The 15,385-nt window shown below is 44.0% G+C and overlaps 2 protein-coding genes across 3 annotated transcripts in view; one reads left to right on the top strand and one right to left on the bottom strand.

Annotated features, from left to right (window-relative positions):
* Coq8 (ubiquinone biosynthesis protein COQ8, mitochondrial) overlaps positions 1 to 15,385 on the top strand; it is a 350,169-nt gene that overhangs the window by 36,248 nt on the left and 298,536 nt on the right. The window lies entirely within an intron of this gene.
* Positions 1 to 15,385, bottom strand: part of LOC123755708 (uncharacterized) — a 90,976-nt gene that overhangs the window by 5,091 nt on the left and 70,500 nt on the right. The window lies entirely within an intron of this gene.

The raw sequence follows: 15,385 nt of genomic DNA, 5'->3' as shown, positions 1-15,385 counted from the left end.
CACTAAGCGGGGGAGGCACTGGTAAACTGAGGCGTGATCGCCGTGCCGCCACGCGCTGGGTCGGCCATAGGCGTATGAACGCCATGTGAACTTAGGTAAACTATCTGCTTTACGCAATATGAACTTATGTAAGTTCATATCCCAATTTAAATTTTCCGAAGAAATTGGGCTCGTAACCCAAAAAGTTCATAAATTGGGGCATTCGTCAGCCGAGGTGTCACTGTAACACCATAGTCGCCTGTACTCGGTTTCTTAACACTGTATCGGAGCCTTTGTCACTGAAGCCTGAAAAAACTCATCACGTGTAGTATCACCAAATAAACTTACATCAGGTGACACACAAGGTAATGGTAACTCTAGCGGTGTTGACCCAGGGCAGAGTGAGAGGCCGGGCAAGGCATGTGTACTGTACACACTCGCAGCATCATCCACCAAGGTCTTCCCATCACTCAAGTCTGACCCTTGTGTTAGGTCTTTTTCAGGACTGTAGTCTAAATCGTCATCAATCAGTCCATCATACAGTATGTCCTGTAATTCTTGCTTCTTATTTGTCTGAATGTGAATTCACAATGAGACAAATAAGAAGCAAAATCAGAAATATTCAGGCACAGGCAGGAGTGGAGAGGAGAGAGATAATGTATGAGAGAAGTCAAACCATGCAACACTACATGTGAGTCAAAACACCCATTTCACTTATGGTAAAAGGAGAAATGCTTGGAGTGACTCTGTGTACATGCGGCTCAGGCTTGGGTACAAATATTACTGGGAATATGGGATAGATGTTCATGATAATGACACGAGGTGTAAACTGTGTGGTATGTTAAGGTCTCACACCCTTGCCCATTATGTTCTTGATTGTCCGTTGATTAACCCTCAAACCGCTAGGGGCCCAAATGGAATTCACACCCACAGGCGCAACAAAAAAATAAAATCCAAAAATTCTTTCGTCTTATAGAAGTGTTCATTTTTGTTCCTTGATCACGGAAAAAATAACAAAAAAAATCGTAGGTGGCATATTTTAGCCGCAATAGGGTAGGGAAGTGTGGCAAAAAAGGGGCGTTGGCAGAGCCTTTGCCAGACGAGGTCTACTCCGCCCGAGCTGTCAGACGGCAGTTGCCACAAATATATTATTACCTAATTATTTCAATGTCTCTGATTGATTTTTTCTTAGTTTTTTTGCAGTAATATTATTCCATACAGTGAATTGTGGTATATTTATATTATAAAATGTGTGAACCATCGCTGTACTCAAAATTATGGTGTGCATATTAGTGATTCAATTATTATGTTCATAAAACAATAAACAAAAAGTTTTGCTGTTGTTACACTATATACAAGGTTATATATAAGTATCTGCATGTTTTGTACACCATAACGAACTACTACATAAGTTGGTCTTGTGAGTCAAAAAGCAACGAGGAGTGACCGCCAAACACCAGCGAGCCACTCACTGCTACTCCCTCCCTCAACACCACCTCACTCACCCTCATTCACCCCCCACAATACTCTTTCTGTATTTATTCACTATACACAGACGTTATATATACGTATTTACATGTTTTGTTCACCATAACTGTACATCTAAGCTTATATGGTGAGTAAAGGCACAAAGATGAAGCTACTCACACAGTCAGCTGATCGGCGGCCGCCCTCAAGGCCAGACGCACTAATATTTGTCCTCCAACAATATTGTTTGTGGTGTTATTACGCTATATACACACATTATATATAAGTATCTACCTGTTTTATTCACCATACCTGAACAAATAAGCTGGTATGGTGCCGAAAGATCATAGTGGCCATCAGTAAACAACATGCCAAGTCGTGCAGACGACGCTCCTCCCTCACCAAAATGGCGGCTCCCAACCTACTCCTCTCGCTGTTATCTCACACTATACACACGTTATATATAAGTATCTACATTTGTGTTCACCATATCGAACCACTAAGCTGGTATGGTTATCTTGAGTTATCTTGAGTTGATTTCGGGGCTTTAGTGTCCCCGCGGCCCGGTCCTAGACCAGGCCTCCACCCCCAGGAAGCAGCCCGTGAAAGCTGACTAACTCCCAGGTACCTATTTACTGCTAGGTAACAGGGGCATTCAGGGTGAAAGAAACTTTGCCCATTTGTTTCTACCTCGTGCGGGAATCGAACCCGCGCCACAGAATTACGAGTCCTGCGCGCTATCCACCAGGCTACGAGGCCCTGGTGAGTGCAGTCAATAAATGGTGGCCACACACAGTCAGAAAACGACGCCACAACCCTCCCTCCCTTACTCCTCCCTCCATGGAGCACAGTGCTAAATATCACCACAATCCTGCTATTATCAGAATCCTGGTCAGTTTTATCACAGTCAGGGGGCTTCAGTAATACTATCACTGCTAACTAATAGCAGTATCATTTATATTATGGTATTTGTAGGCGATGTTGTGGTCACAAGCTGAACAGCGGTGCTGTGAGCTCGTGCTGTGTGCGCCAGCCTTGGTGGCTTGCTCAATACTGACGCTGTAACACCCAAGAATGTTGGCCTGGATTTTTTTTCTAGGTAGCATCTGGCAACTATCGGTCGTGGCTGTACTATAGCTGCCCCTATCCCAGGCGGGGCGTTTAAATTATAGCGCTAGACACGAAATCATATATAAATGATGTGCGCGGTTTCGGTTTTGTCACTGATATCATTTATATATGATATGCGCGGTTTGAGGGTTAATGTATATAGAAACACTGAGATAAGGACTGTTCCTGAACAAATAGCCTGGATGTGTCACAACGGAAAGGTTGATGATATTCTTGAGAGATATAAGAATTTTGCACCAAGACTGTAATATTTTGTTGAATTATCTGCATGTCTCTTGCAAATTGTCTATACAGTATACCTAGGTCATAAAAGTATTTGTGTGTACGTCTGATAACATACTACTTGTGAAGGAGGAAATGTATATGTTTATCTCTCAGAATGTTTGGTAATATGTTTATTGTTTGTGATGTGTGTCTATGTATGTATTAACACGTTGTAATGAATGGGGTGAGAATAGCTTGAGCTACCTCATCCCTTTGTGTGTATTTTACCTCAATAAACTTATTTCAATTTCAATTTCAATTCCTCTGAGAGACATTTTGCAGGACCGTGGCTGACCATGGACCGGGAGCTTGTAGACAATGCATCAGACATGGTTGCTCCCTTTACTGGAGCACTGGAGGCCCCGGGCATCCATTTCGTACCTGTGTCACCACGCGGTAGTTTTGAATCGTACGCTATACCTACAAAAGCCTTGAAGCGCGTTGTGCACCACCGACCTAGCGCCTCAAGGCGTGTTGCACAGTACAGTGGTTAATTAACCCTTGGGCCACTAAAGGTCATAATGGCTTCAACACCCACAGGCGCAACAAAAAAAAAAATTAAAAAAATTGTTTCGTCTTATAGAAGTGTTCATTTGTGTTCCCTGATCACGGAAAAATAACAAAAAAATTGTAGGTGGCATATTTTAGCCACAATAGGGTAGGGAAGTCTGGCAAAAAAGGGGCGTTGACAGAGCCTTCGCCAGACGAGGTCTACTCCACCAGAGATGTCAGGCGGCAGTTGCCACAAATATATTATTACCTAATTATTTCAATGTCTGATTTTTTCTTTATTTTTTGCAGTAATATTATTCAATAGTGTATTGTGATATATTTATATAATAAAATGTGTGAACCATTGCTGTACTCAAAATTATAGTGTTCATATTAGTGATTCAATTATTATGTTCATAAAACAATAAACAAATAGTTTTGCTGTTATTACCCTATATACACAGGTTATATATAAGTATCTGCAGGTTTTGCTCACCATAATGAACCACTAAGTTGGTATTGTGAGTCAAAATGCAACGAGGAGTGACCACCACTCACCAGCCAGCCACTCGCTGCCACTCCCTTCCTCAACAACACCTCACTCGCCCTCATTCTCCTCCCACAATACTTTTTTTGCATTTATTCACTATACACAGATGTTATAATAAGTACATGTTTTGTTCACCATAATTGTACATCTAAGCTTGTATAGTGAGTAAAGGCAATAAGGCGTAGTTACTCGCACAGTCAGCTGGTGGCGCCCGCCCTCAAAGCCAGACGCACTAATATTCTCCTCCAACAATATTGTTTGTGGTGTTATTACGCTATATACACACACATTATATGTAAGTATCTACCTGCTTTATTCACCATACCTGTACAAATAAGCTGGTATGGTGCCCAAAGACCATAGTGGCCACCAGTAAACAACATGACAAGTCATGCAGACGACGCTCCTCCCTCACCAAAATGGCGGCTCCCAACCTACTCTTATTGCTGTTATCTCACACTATACACACGTTATATATAAGTATCTACATTTGTGTTTACCATAGCGAACCACTAAGCTGGTATGGTGAGTGCAGTCAATAATGGGTGGCCCACACAGTCAGAAGACGACACCACAACCCTCCCTCCAACAGCATTACTCCTCCCTCCATGGAGCACAGTGCTAAATATCACCACAATCCTGCTATTATCAGAATCCTGGTCACTTTTATCACAGTCAGGGGTCTTCTGTAATACTATCATCGCTAAATAATAGCATGAACGTATATTTTGACATTTTTAGGCGATGCTGTGGTCACAAGCTGAACAGCAGTGCTATGCACTCATGGTGCGTGAGTCAGCCTTGGTGGCTCACTCAATACTGAAGCTCTCACACTCAGGAATGTTGGCCATGATTTTTTTTCTAGGTGGCGTCTGTCAACTATCGGTCGTGGCTGCACTATAGCTGCCCCTATCCCACGTGGGGCGTTTAAATTAAGGCGCTAGACACTAAAACAGCTATTAATGTATTTCATGGTCCCAGTTTTGTTTCTCAAATCATCTATATATGTATTGCGCGGTCTAAGGGTTAACCCTTAAATGGCGCATAGCTGTATACCATTTGACACCCACAGGCGCATACCAAAAAAAAAAAATAAAATTATTTTTTCTTCCTAACCTGTTAATTTGTGTTCACTGATCACGGGAAAAATAATAAAAAAATCGTAAGTGGCATATATTGCCCACTATAAGGCGGGGAAGTGTGGCAAAAATCAGGCGCTGACTGAGCGTGCGTCCCAGGCGGTCTGTTGATCGCCAGCTGTCAGGCCAGAGTTTCCACAAAGAGATAATTACCTAATTATTTCAATGTCTCTGATTGATTTTTCATAGTTTTTTTGCTGTAATATTATTCAATAGTGTGTAGTGTGATATATTTATATAATAAAATGAGTGAATCATCGCTGTACTCAAAAATATGGTGTGCATGTTGTTGATTCAATTATGTTCATCAAACAGTGAACAAATACTTTGTCGGTTATTACACTATATACACAGGTTATATATAAGTATCTGCATGTTTTGTTCACCATGACAAACCACTAAGTTGGTATGCTGAGTGGCAGTGGCAGGCAGTGACTGGCTGCCACTAGCTGCCACTCCCTCCCTCACCTCACCTCACCTGACTTGCCACCATTCTCCACCCACCATACTGTTTTTGCTTTTATATACAGACGTTATATATAAGTATTTACATGTTTTGTTCGCCATAACTGTACATCTAAGCTTGTATGGTGAGTAAGGCACAGAGACGTAGCTACTCACACAGTCAGCTGGTGGCGGCCGCCCTCAAGGCCAGACTCACTAATATTTCTCCTACAACAATACTGTTTGTGGTGTTATTACACTATATACACACATTATATATAAATATCTACCTGTTTTATTCACCATACTTGTACAAGTAAACTGGTATGGTGCCCAAAGACCATCGTGGTCATCAGTAAACAACATGATAAGTCGTGCAGACGACGCTCCTCCCTCACCAAAATGGCGGCTCCCAACCTCCTACTCTCGCTGTTATCTCACACTATACACACGTTATATATAAGTATCTACATTTGTGTTCACCATAGCGAACCACTAAGCTGGTATGGTGAGTGCAGTCAATAAAAGGTGGCCACACACACTCAAAAGACAACGCCACCATCCTCCCTCCATGGCGCACAGCGCCAAATATCACCACAATCCTGCTATTATCAGAACCCTGGTCAGTTTTATCACAGTCAGGGGTCTTCTGTAATAATATCGCTACGTAATAGCATGAACAAGTATATTATGGCATTTTTAGGCGATGCTGTAGTCACAAGCTGAACAGCAGTGCTGTGAGCTCATGCTGCGTGCATCAGGCTTGGTAGCTCACTCAATACTGAGGCCCCTAACACCCGGGAGTTTGGCCCACGATTTTTTTTTAAAATGGCGTCTGTTTACAAGAGCCCTGATGAAGGTGTGGTGAACCCCGTGTATCCGTTTAAATCTTGCGTAGTACTCCAAAGCATCACATAATGCGATGCGCTATTTACTGCAAGTCGGTCCAAGCATCATATGATGCGATGCGCAATTGAAGGGTTAAGGGATAAAAAAAAAATCAGAAATGATTTTTCTTGCTCACTGAGAGGTTTTCATTGAAATTCGAGTGCTCAGCCCAGGAAGTTAGGAATATACTTAGATAATAGAACTGTTATACAACATTCAAATGGTTGTCTTAATTCATTTAACTGAAAGATAAAATATATAATTTTGATTTCATATTGCACTGTATACTGAATAATTGACATGAATTATTCAGTATACAGATATTCTACTCATTATTGGATGACTAGAGGTAATACCTGGATGCACGCTGGTGTCTCTTACCCCCCTCCTCTTTCTCTTCTCTCTCAGTCTCTCCACTGTTTTGCTTCTTACAGGTTACTGTTCAATCCCTGACTGTCCAAGTGGTTGGGCACCATTCCTCTCCATAGTCCTATCCCAAATCTTTATCCTCATCCCTTCTAAGTGCTATATAGTTGTAATGGCTCAGTGCTTTCTCCTGATAATTACCTTGTCCTTACCCCCTCCCAATCTTCCCCTCATCTCTGTTCCTCTGTCCTCCTCTCATTGCATCTCCTCATTCTTCCCCATGATCTGCCACCTCTCCTCTCCCCCTTCCCCTGTCCCTCCTCTCCCACCCACTCCACATTTTTCCCCCCTCCTCCACTCTCCCCTCATCCCACATCTCCATCATCACCCTTTCTTTTCCCCTCCGTCTCCACCTGTCTTCCCGTTCTTCATTCTCTTCAAACATTCTCTTTTTCTTTTTTCTTCTCTCTCTCTCCCCTTTTGCCCCCTTCCCCCTTCTCACCCTTTCAAAAAAAATTACAGATACGCCTCGATTATCCCTTTAACTGCGCGGCCTATAAATATGACATCCCCCAGTGCGCAGGAAATGAAACCTTGGAAAATTTCTTTTTTCTTCTGAAAGTGTCAAAAACCCCTCCCTGCATATGGGTATAGCAACGGAAGTTCGAAATTGTACTTAATTTGGCTGCTATGGGGTCCGAAAGGTGGGGCGTGACGTCATCATTCCCCATGCGCCAGAGCACTATGCTCCCGGGGCCGGTGGGGCGCGCGAGTTGCCGTGAAGATATTTTTTCAAATTTTTTGCCACAGTTCCAAATACATTTTATTACATTTTACGTGCTGAACCGATGTATGGTGATCACGTACACCATATTATGGCAGAAGAACATCCGTACTGTCCGTAGACACTGTGTTACATGCTTCACAAAATGGTTCACTTATCCTGCACTTACTTCTAATATATCACGCAAATATATTGATATGTACATTATATATACACACTGTACAGTATCACACACTATATACACACACTCAGTACTCCGCGAGTGTGTAATATGCTGCGAAACAGCCAAAGGGGCAGAGTGGCACCTTGCACTCCACGCACCAGGTGTAGTTGCACTAAGTGTAGTTACAGGATGAGAGCTATGCTCATGGTATCCCATCTTCCCAGCACTCTTTGTCATATAACGCTTTGAAACTACTGACGGTCTTGGCCTCCACCACCTTCTCACTTAACTTGTTCCAACCGTCTACCACTCTATTTGCGAAGGTGAATTTTCTTATATATCTTCGGCATCTGTGTTTAGCTAGTTTAAATCTATGACCTCTTGTTCTTGAAGTCCCAGGTTTCAGGAAATCTTCCCTGTCAATTTTATCAATTCCTGTTACCATTTTGTATGTAGTGATCATATCACCTCTTTTTTCTTCTGTCTTCTAGTTTTGGCATATTTAATGCTTCTAACCTCTCCTCGTAGCTCTTGCCCTTCAGTTCTGGGAGCCACTTAGTAGCATGTCTTTGCACCTTTTCCAGTTTGTTGATGTGCTTCTTAACACTTTCGCGCTCTCCGCGAAGGTCAGGGAAACAACCGTATGTGCGCGGGGCGTTTTTATCGCTTAAGTGTAAAGACAAAAATGTGTATACTCTTTTTACTCTTCTGACCTTAGTTCTCATGCTACGTATTTCATTTTGGTACCAACGTGTTCGCAATAAAATTCTCTAGAAGAACATCAGTAAAAAAAGTCACGAAAGCTATAGGGATACCAGCACCAAATAAATAACTACGAAGATGACTCGCCGTGAGCGCCCAACAGCAACAAAATGTTTTTACTCTTGGGATTGTTATCACCTCCACACTTGTCCTACAGCATTAATTTTGGTATCAATGGACTCACAATGAAATTCCCAACACGGTGATATGAATATAAGCGTAGAATAATGATTGTGGCCCGCCCGCAAGAGTGTGGGAAGTGGTGAAATTGTTACCCGGTGTCGGTGACGGGATGACGCACGGCGCTTTGAAAGTTTATACTTATTTCATTCTCATTACATTATTATTCTATGAGCCCATAGGTAAAAAAGATCAACAAAGCGTAAGATAGAATAGCGCCAAATATAAAACAATGCTGGAACATATCAGTGAGAGTCAAACACACACGAAATGTTTTTACTTTTGTTATGTTTGTGAACCTTTCATGAACTTATTGTACCATGCAGCCTATTGGTGAGAAAGAGAGCCTCATGGCGCGCAGTTTGAAACAAACCCAAAGTAAATCGGATAAAAATTGAATTTTATACAAATATTTTAAAAGAGGACATAAGTTTATGTCCACTATGCGGGAGTGGGTAGGCGAAACAGGACTCCGGGGTGCGTCCTCATCCCGCGAAAGTGTTAAGATATGGGCACCACACAACAGCTGCATATTCTAGCTTTGGCCTAACAAAAGTCATGAACAATTTCTTTAGTATATCGCCATCCATGTATTTAAATGCAATTCTGAAGTTAGAAAGCATAGCATAGGCTCCTTGCACAATATTCTTTATGTGGTCCTCAGGTGATAGTTTTCTATCTAGAACCACCCCTAGATCTCTTTCTTTATCAGAATTCTTTAAAGATTTCTCACATAATATATAGGTTGTGTGGGGTCTATGTTCTCCTATTCCACATTCCATAACATGACATTTATTAATATTAAATTCCATTTGCCAAGTGGTGCTCCATATACTTATTTTGTCCAGGTCTTCTTGAAGGGCATGACAATCATCTAAATTTCTTATCCTTCCTATTATCTTAGCATCATCAGCAAGCATGTTCATATAATTCTGTATACCAACTGGTAGATCATTTATGTAGACAATAAACATCACTGGTGCAAGAACTGAACCCTGTGGTACTCCACTTGTGACATTTCTCCATTCCGATACATTGCCTCTGATTACTGCCCTCACTTTCCTATCAGTCAGAAAATTTTTCATCCATGTTAGAAGCTTACCTGTCACCCCTCCAATATTTTCCAGTTTCCAGTACAACCTCTTATGTGGAACTCTGTCGAAAGCCTTTTTTAGATCCAGATAAATGCAGTCAACCCAACCATCTCTTTCCTGTAATATCTCTGTGGCTCGATCATAAAAACTGAGTAAATTTGATACACAGGATCTTCCAGATCGAAAACTATACTGTCTGTCTGATATTATATCATTTCTCTCCAGGTGTTCTACCCATTTAGTTTTAATTAGTTTTTCCAATACTTTCACTATTACACTTGTCAATGATACAGGTCTATAATTGAGGGGGTCTTCCCTGCTGCCACTTTTGTAGATTGGAACTATGTTAGCCTGTTTCCACACGTCTGCTACGATTCCTGTACACAGGGATGCCTGAAAGATCAGGTGAAGTGGAATGCTGAGCTCAGATGTACATTCTCTCAGAACCCATGGTGAAACGCCATCTGGGCCAGCTGCTTTGTTCTTACTGAGCTCCTTTAGCATATTTTCCACTTCATCTCTAGACACCTCTATCCGCTCTATGTTGTTCTCTGGAATTCTTATTGTGTCTGGTTCTCTGAAGATTTAATTTTGTACAAACACACTTTGGAACTTTTCATTTAATGTTTCACACATTTCCTTTTCATTTTCCGTGAATCTGTTTCCCATTTTCAACCTCTGGATATTATCCTTTACCTGCAATTTGTTGTTTATGAATTTGTAGAATAGGCCCGGTTCTGTTTTACATTTATCTGCTATCCCTTTTTCAAAATTTCTTTTTGCCTCTCTCCTTACTGCTGTATAGTTGTTTCTCACATCTTTGTATCGCTGGTATGTTTGGGGGTTTGGCCTCTTCCTATACTGATTCCATTTTTGTGTCTTTTGGTCTCTTGCCCTCTCACAATTTCTGTCGAACCAATCCTGTTTTCTGGCCCTGCATCTCTGTTTTGGTATGAATGTTTGTGTGCCTTCCTTGTATATTTTTAAAAATTTGGCATACATTTCATTTACTTTCCTGCCTAGCAACAATTCTGTCCAATTACACCCATTAAAAAGATTTCGAAGTTCCCCATAGTGTCCTCTCCTTAAATCGAGTTTATCAACTGTTTCAATGTCCCCATTTTCTTCTAGATGATATCTTAAAGCATAATCATTGTCTAACAGGACATGAGCACTCTTTCCCAAGGGAGGAAGGTACTGGATGTCAAATATCTCTTCTTCTTTCCTGGTGAATACTAGATCCAGTACTGACGGTACATCTCCTTCCCTCATTCTTGTGGCCTGCTTTATGTGTTGATACAAGAATGTCTCCAGAATGAGGTTCACAAATCTGCATGTCCAAAAGTCCTCCGTTCTTGCTTCATAGGCCTCCCAGTCTATTGCTTTAAAGTTGAAGTCCCCCAGTATCAACAGTCGTGATTTATCTTTATCTGCTTGTACAATAATATCTCTCATGACCATTATGAGGCCCTCTCGTTTGTCATCCAGTTCTTCCTTTGTCCATGTGTTGCTTGCTGGTGGGCTGTAGGCATTTAAAATTATCAGCTTATCATCCTGATTCCAGACCTGCAATGCCTATGCTTTTGTGGTCTGCGTGTGGTGTTCCTGCTGAATATGCATGCACGTTTACCCTTCTCCCGTGATGCTGCTGTGCCTGGCATATACTCCAGCCTGTGTACCCCGAAGTTCTCATTACCCCGCAGTCTGTCTGGGGCTGCGTGTGGCATCGTTGCTTGCACCCCATGGGGTACTACGGAGCCCTCTTTGCCATACTTTACCATCAGCTGTGACACCACGCTGGCACTGAAGGTACGTATAGACGGTTTCCTGCTGGACTTCACCAAGGACGTATTGTAGCTGTTGAGCACTGCAACATCCATGAGGTGGAAGAAGAACTTTTTCGTCCACTTCACTGACCTGCGTACGCATGGGGTTGTACATGGGGTTGTGTGTCTGAAAATGGACCTTGCCAGTGTCCAACATGGCACCGGTGTAAATCGTTGTCAGCATATTCACTTCGCGTCTGTCCTTCCACCGCACTGACAGCATATTGTCACATTTGCGCAGCTGGCACTCACCTACACCTATACCTATACCGAACACAGGCATTTCCTTCCTGATGAGCTTCACAGTGCCACATACGCCGGTGTTGTGGGCGAGGAGGTATCTGGTCAACAGGGGGCTGGTGTAATAGTTGTCCGTGAACAGTATATGGCCCTTGTTCAGCAACGGCTCCATCAGGGTTTTTACGACACTGCCGTAGAACCCGTGTTCATCTTGAGCTGGTATGTCGACGTCTGTACCGGAATACAAGATCATGTCCAGGACGATACCAGTCTCACAATCGCACAGCAGAAAAAACTTGAGGCGAGAATGGTGCTACTTGGATTGATGTACTGTTTGAATGCCAGTCTGCCCTTGAACAATACAAGCGACTCGTCGATAACGACATTCTGTCCAGGTACAAAATAATCCCTGAACTTCCCTCTCAGGTCGCTGAATACCTTGCGTACCTTCCACAGTCTGTCCACCCTGTCCTCGTTTGCATTATTTTCGAAATGCAAGCACCTCAGAATCAACAGAAACCTATCCCGCGACATATACCGGTTGAAGATGGGCGATGGAACAAAGCTGTCTTTGTTCCAATAGTCCTGGATGACAGCTTTCTTGGAGTGTTTCATTATCATACATATAGTGAGAAACACGTACATCTCGTCCATTGTCGTGTCCTTCCATCGCGTGAGGTGTGAGGCAGGTAATATGCCGCCGTCTATGAGGGTGTGGGCGTATGTGTTTGTCTCGGTCACAAGATGGTCCATGAAGACATTGTCGAAATATGCCTGGAAATATTCCATGTCCGCCATATCATCACCGGTATATGGAAATAAAGCTGTAACACCAACGTCGGTATCAACAAACGTTGGTATTTGGGGCACAAATGTGGTGCAATCCTCCCACACAAGTACACCAGGGGGTTTGGTGTTGGTGCCAACACCACGGCCAACACCACCACGGGCACCAAGAACACGGCTACGTTGTCTGCTGCTGCTCCTGGAGCTGCGTGAGAGTATGCTTGACGCTGAGGCAGATTTCCGAACCGTAGGCCTACCACGAATACCCAATGTTGAGGGCCCACTGTTGTCATGCTGGGAGACACGCTGCCGCCTGCCTGCACATGTTGCTGAGGCAGCAAAACCCCGCCTGGTACCACCCCCTCTGCTAGTACTGGGGTCGTCCACACTACTCGTATCAGAGCCAATGTCGCTGAACCCCGAGAACGATTCGTCACATGTACTGTCACTGAATAATGAACTAGCATCTGGGGACATACATGATGTGGTGATGATAACGGTGTTGACCCAGGGCGGCGAGACAGGCCGGGCAGAGAGCGTGTACCGTACACGCTCGCCACATCATCCACTTCTGTTTCCCCCTCACTCGTATCAGACCTCTGTGTCAGATCTTTCTCTGGATCATAGTCCAGGTCATCATCCATAGCATCGTCATCGTACAATATATCGCGAATTTCCTCCTCAGAGAGTCGTTTTCCATGACTGCGGGTCGCCGTGGAACGGGAGCTCGTTGACGATGCGTCAGACATGGTTGCTGCTTGGGAACTGGGGCTCCCCACGGCCGCGGGGCATGCTGGGATTTTTTTTCAAGATGGCGGACAATCACTGGGGTCCCCAGCTACCCATTCCATACCCACGTCACCGCGCACCACTTTTAAATTGGACATGAAAAATACAAACACCGGGAGGTGCGTTGCGCACCCGAAGCCCGGGCCTGCAGGTGCGTTGCGTAGTTAAAGGCTTAACGAATTTAATCCATTCTGGCAACGAGCTCGTCACGTGAAACGTTCGTCTTGCGAAACAACAACAACACTGTCGTCGGAGGCATCCGAGAACCAGCGGGAACGCTAGGAAGCACCATGTGGTTTGCTTGTTATTCGAGCGAAAGCTCATCAGTCGAGACAAATTTTCTGCGTATAAAAAAAAAACTGTAACTGGTGAATAAGTCTACGGGCAACACAACCAGTACAGTATTTCAAATTAAAGTTGACAATAATTGCATGAGGGAGGATCAGTGCCAATGCAGTGGTAACTCCATATTCGATTTGAATACGTTCCGAATTGAAGAGACAGTTCGAAAACCGAAAATTTGAAAACCAAAACGATTTTTCCCGTAAGAAATAATGTAAATTTAATTGATCCTTTCCACACACCCAAAAATATTAACTTAAAAATACATTATTATGAAGAATACTACTCATATTTTTCATACACAAAACAATCAGGTATAGATATAAACCACAAATAAAATAAGTGAACATTTAACTGCACTTTACCTTTACAGAGGACTGTGTAAAGTTGGTGTATGGGAGACGGTGAGGAGGAAGGAGGGAGGAGCGGTGTTGGTGTATGGGGAGGGTGAGGAGGGGGGGATGGAGGAGGAGGTGAGATGGCCCGCTGCTCACCTTAAACACTTTCGTATCTGCATCACTGGTTTCAGATTTTCCTTTCACACATTTCACTGCCTCTGTTATGTGGCAGGCAGTCAGAACCAGTCAGTTACAGTCACAACATGTCAGTCAAGCATTCACAGTCAAGGTCACTCACAGGCATGCATTCACAGTTGTTGTAGCAACCAGTTAGGCATTTACAGTCAGTCAGCTCTTCACAGTCAATCAGGCTTTTACAACTAGGCATTCACAGTCAATCAGGATTTCACAGTCGCAACCAGTCGGTTAGTAAACAATAAGAATTTAATGTCAGGCGCTCAGGAAGTCTTCCTCCAGATCCATCAGCTGGTAGCAAGGAAGCCCACTGTATTAATGCAATCCCCATGGCTGGGAGGGGCACAGCTGGAGGGTCCAGTGTGGGGAACACGAGGAGATGGAGGTAGCGAGGAGGGTGTTGGATGGGGGGATGGAAGTAGTGGGGAGGGACCGGGGGTGACCAGCTCCTGTGTTAGTCCTAGTTGGAAGCTCGCCCACTCCTGCCACCGCCTGCCTTCCCAACGCTATCCTCCCACCCCACTCTGACCACCTGTACTGCTACTCACCTGTCCACCCTCTGTCTCCTGACTGCCCTGCTACCCATCTGCTCTGTGCCCACCCTGCCACCCACCTCCTTAGTTTACCATCAGCCACCCACCTCCTTAGTCTACCATCAGCCACCCACCACCTTAGTCTACCATCAGCCACCCACCACCCACCACCCTAGTCTACCATCAGCCACCCACCACCTTAGTCTACCATCTGCTACCCACCACCTTAGTCTACACCTGCCACCCACCACCTTAGTCTACCACCTGCCACCCACCACCTTAGTCTACCACCTGCCACCCACCACCTTAGTCTACCACCTGCCACCCACCACCTTAGTCTACCATCAGCCACCCACCTCCTTAGTCTACCACCTGCCACCCGCTAGTTCTGCCGCCCACCCACTATGCCAACCATCACACTACTTGCCACCTGCACACATTGATACCTGCCCGCCTAGCCACCCACTTTGCTGCCCACCCTGCTACTCATTCATCCACTCGCTGTCACCTGCCCACCCACTCGCACTCCATGTGTTCTTCCCTTACATGATTCTAAGGCTGGTGTTTCTGAAAGATTTTCTTTCCCGGTTCCTGCACCCCCCCACCAACCTCCCTGTCCCTCTCATCCGGTCC

This window comes from Procambarus clarkii, chromosome 43, assembly GCF_040958095.1.
Source record: "Procambarus clarkii isolate CNS0578487 chromosome 43, FALCON_Pclarkii_2.0, whole genome shotgun sequence".
NCBI classification, from domain to species: Eukaryota; Metazoa; Arthropoda; class Malacostraca; order Decapoda; family Cambaridae; genus Procambarus; species Procambarus clarkii.
This window is presented reverse-complemented; position numbering and strand designations above follow the sequence as displayed.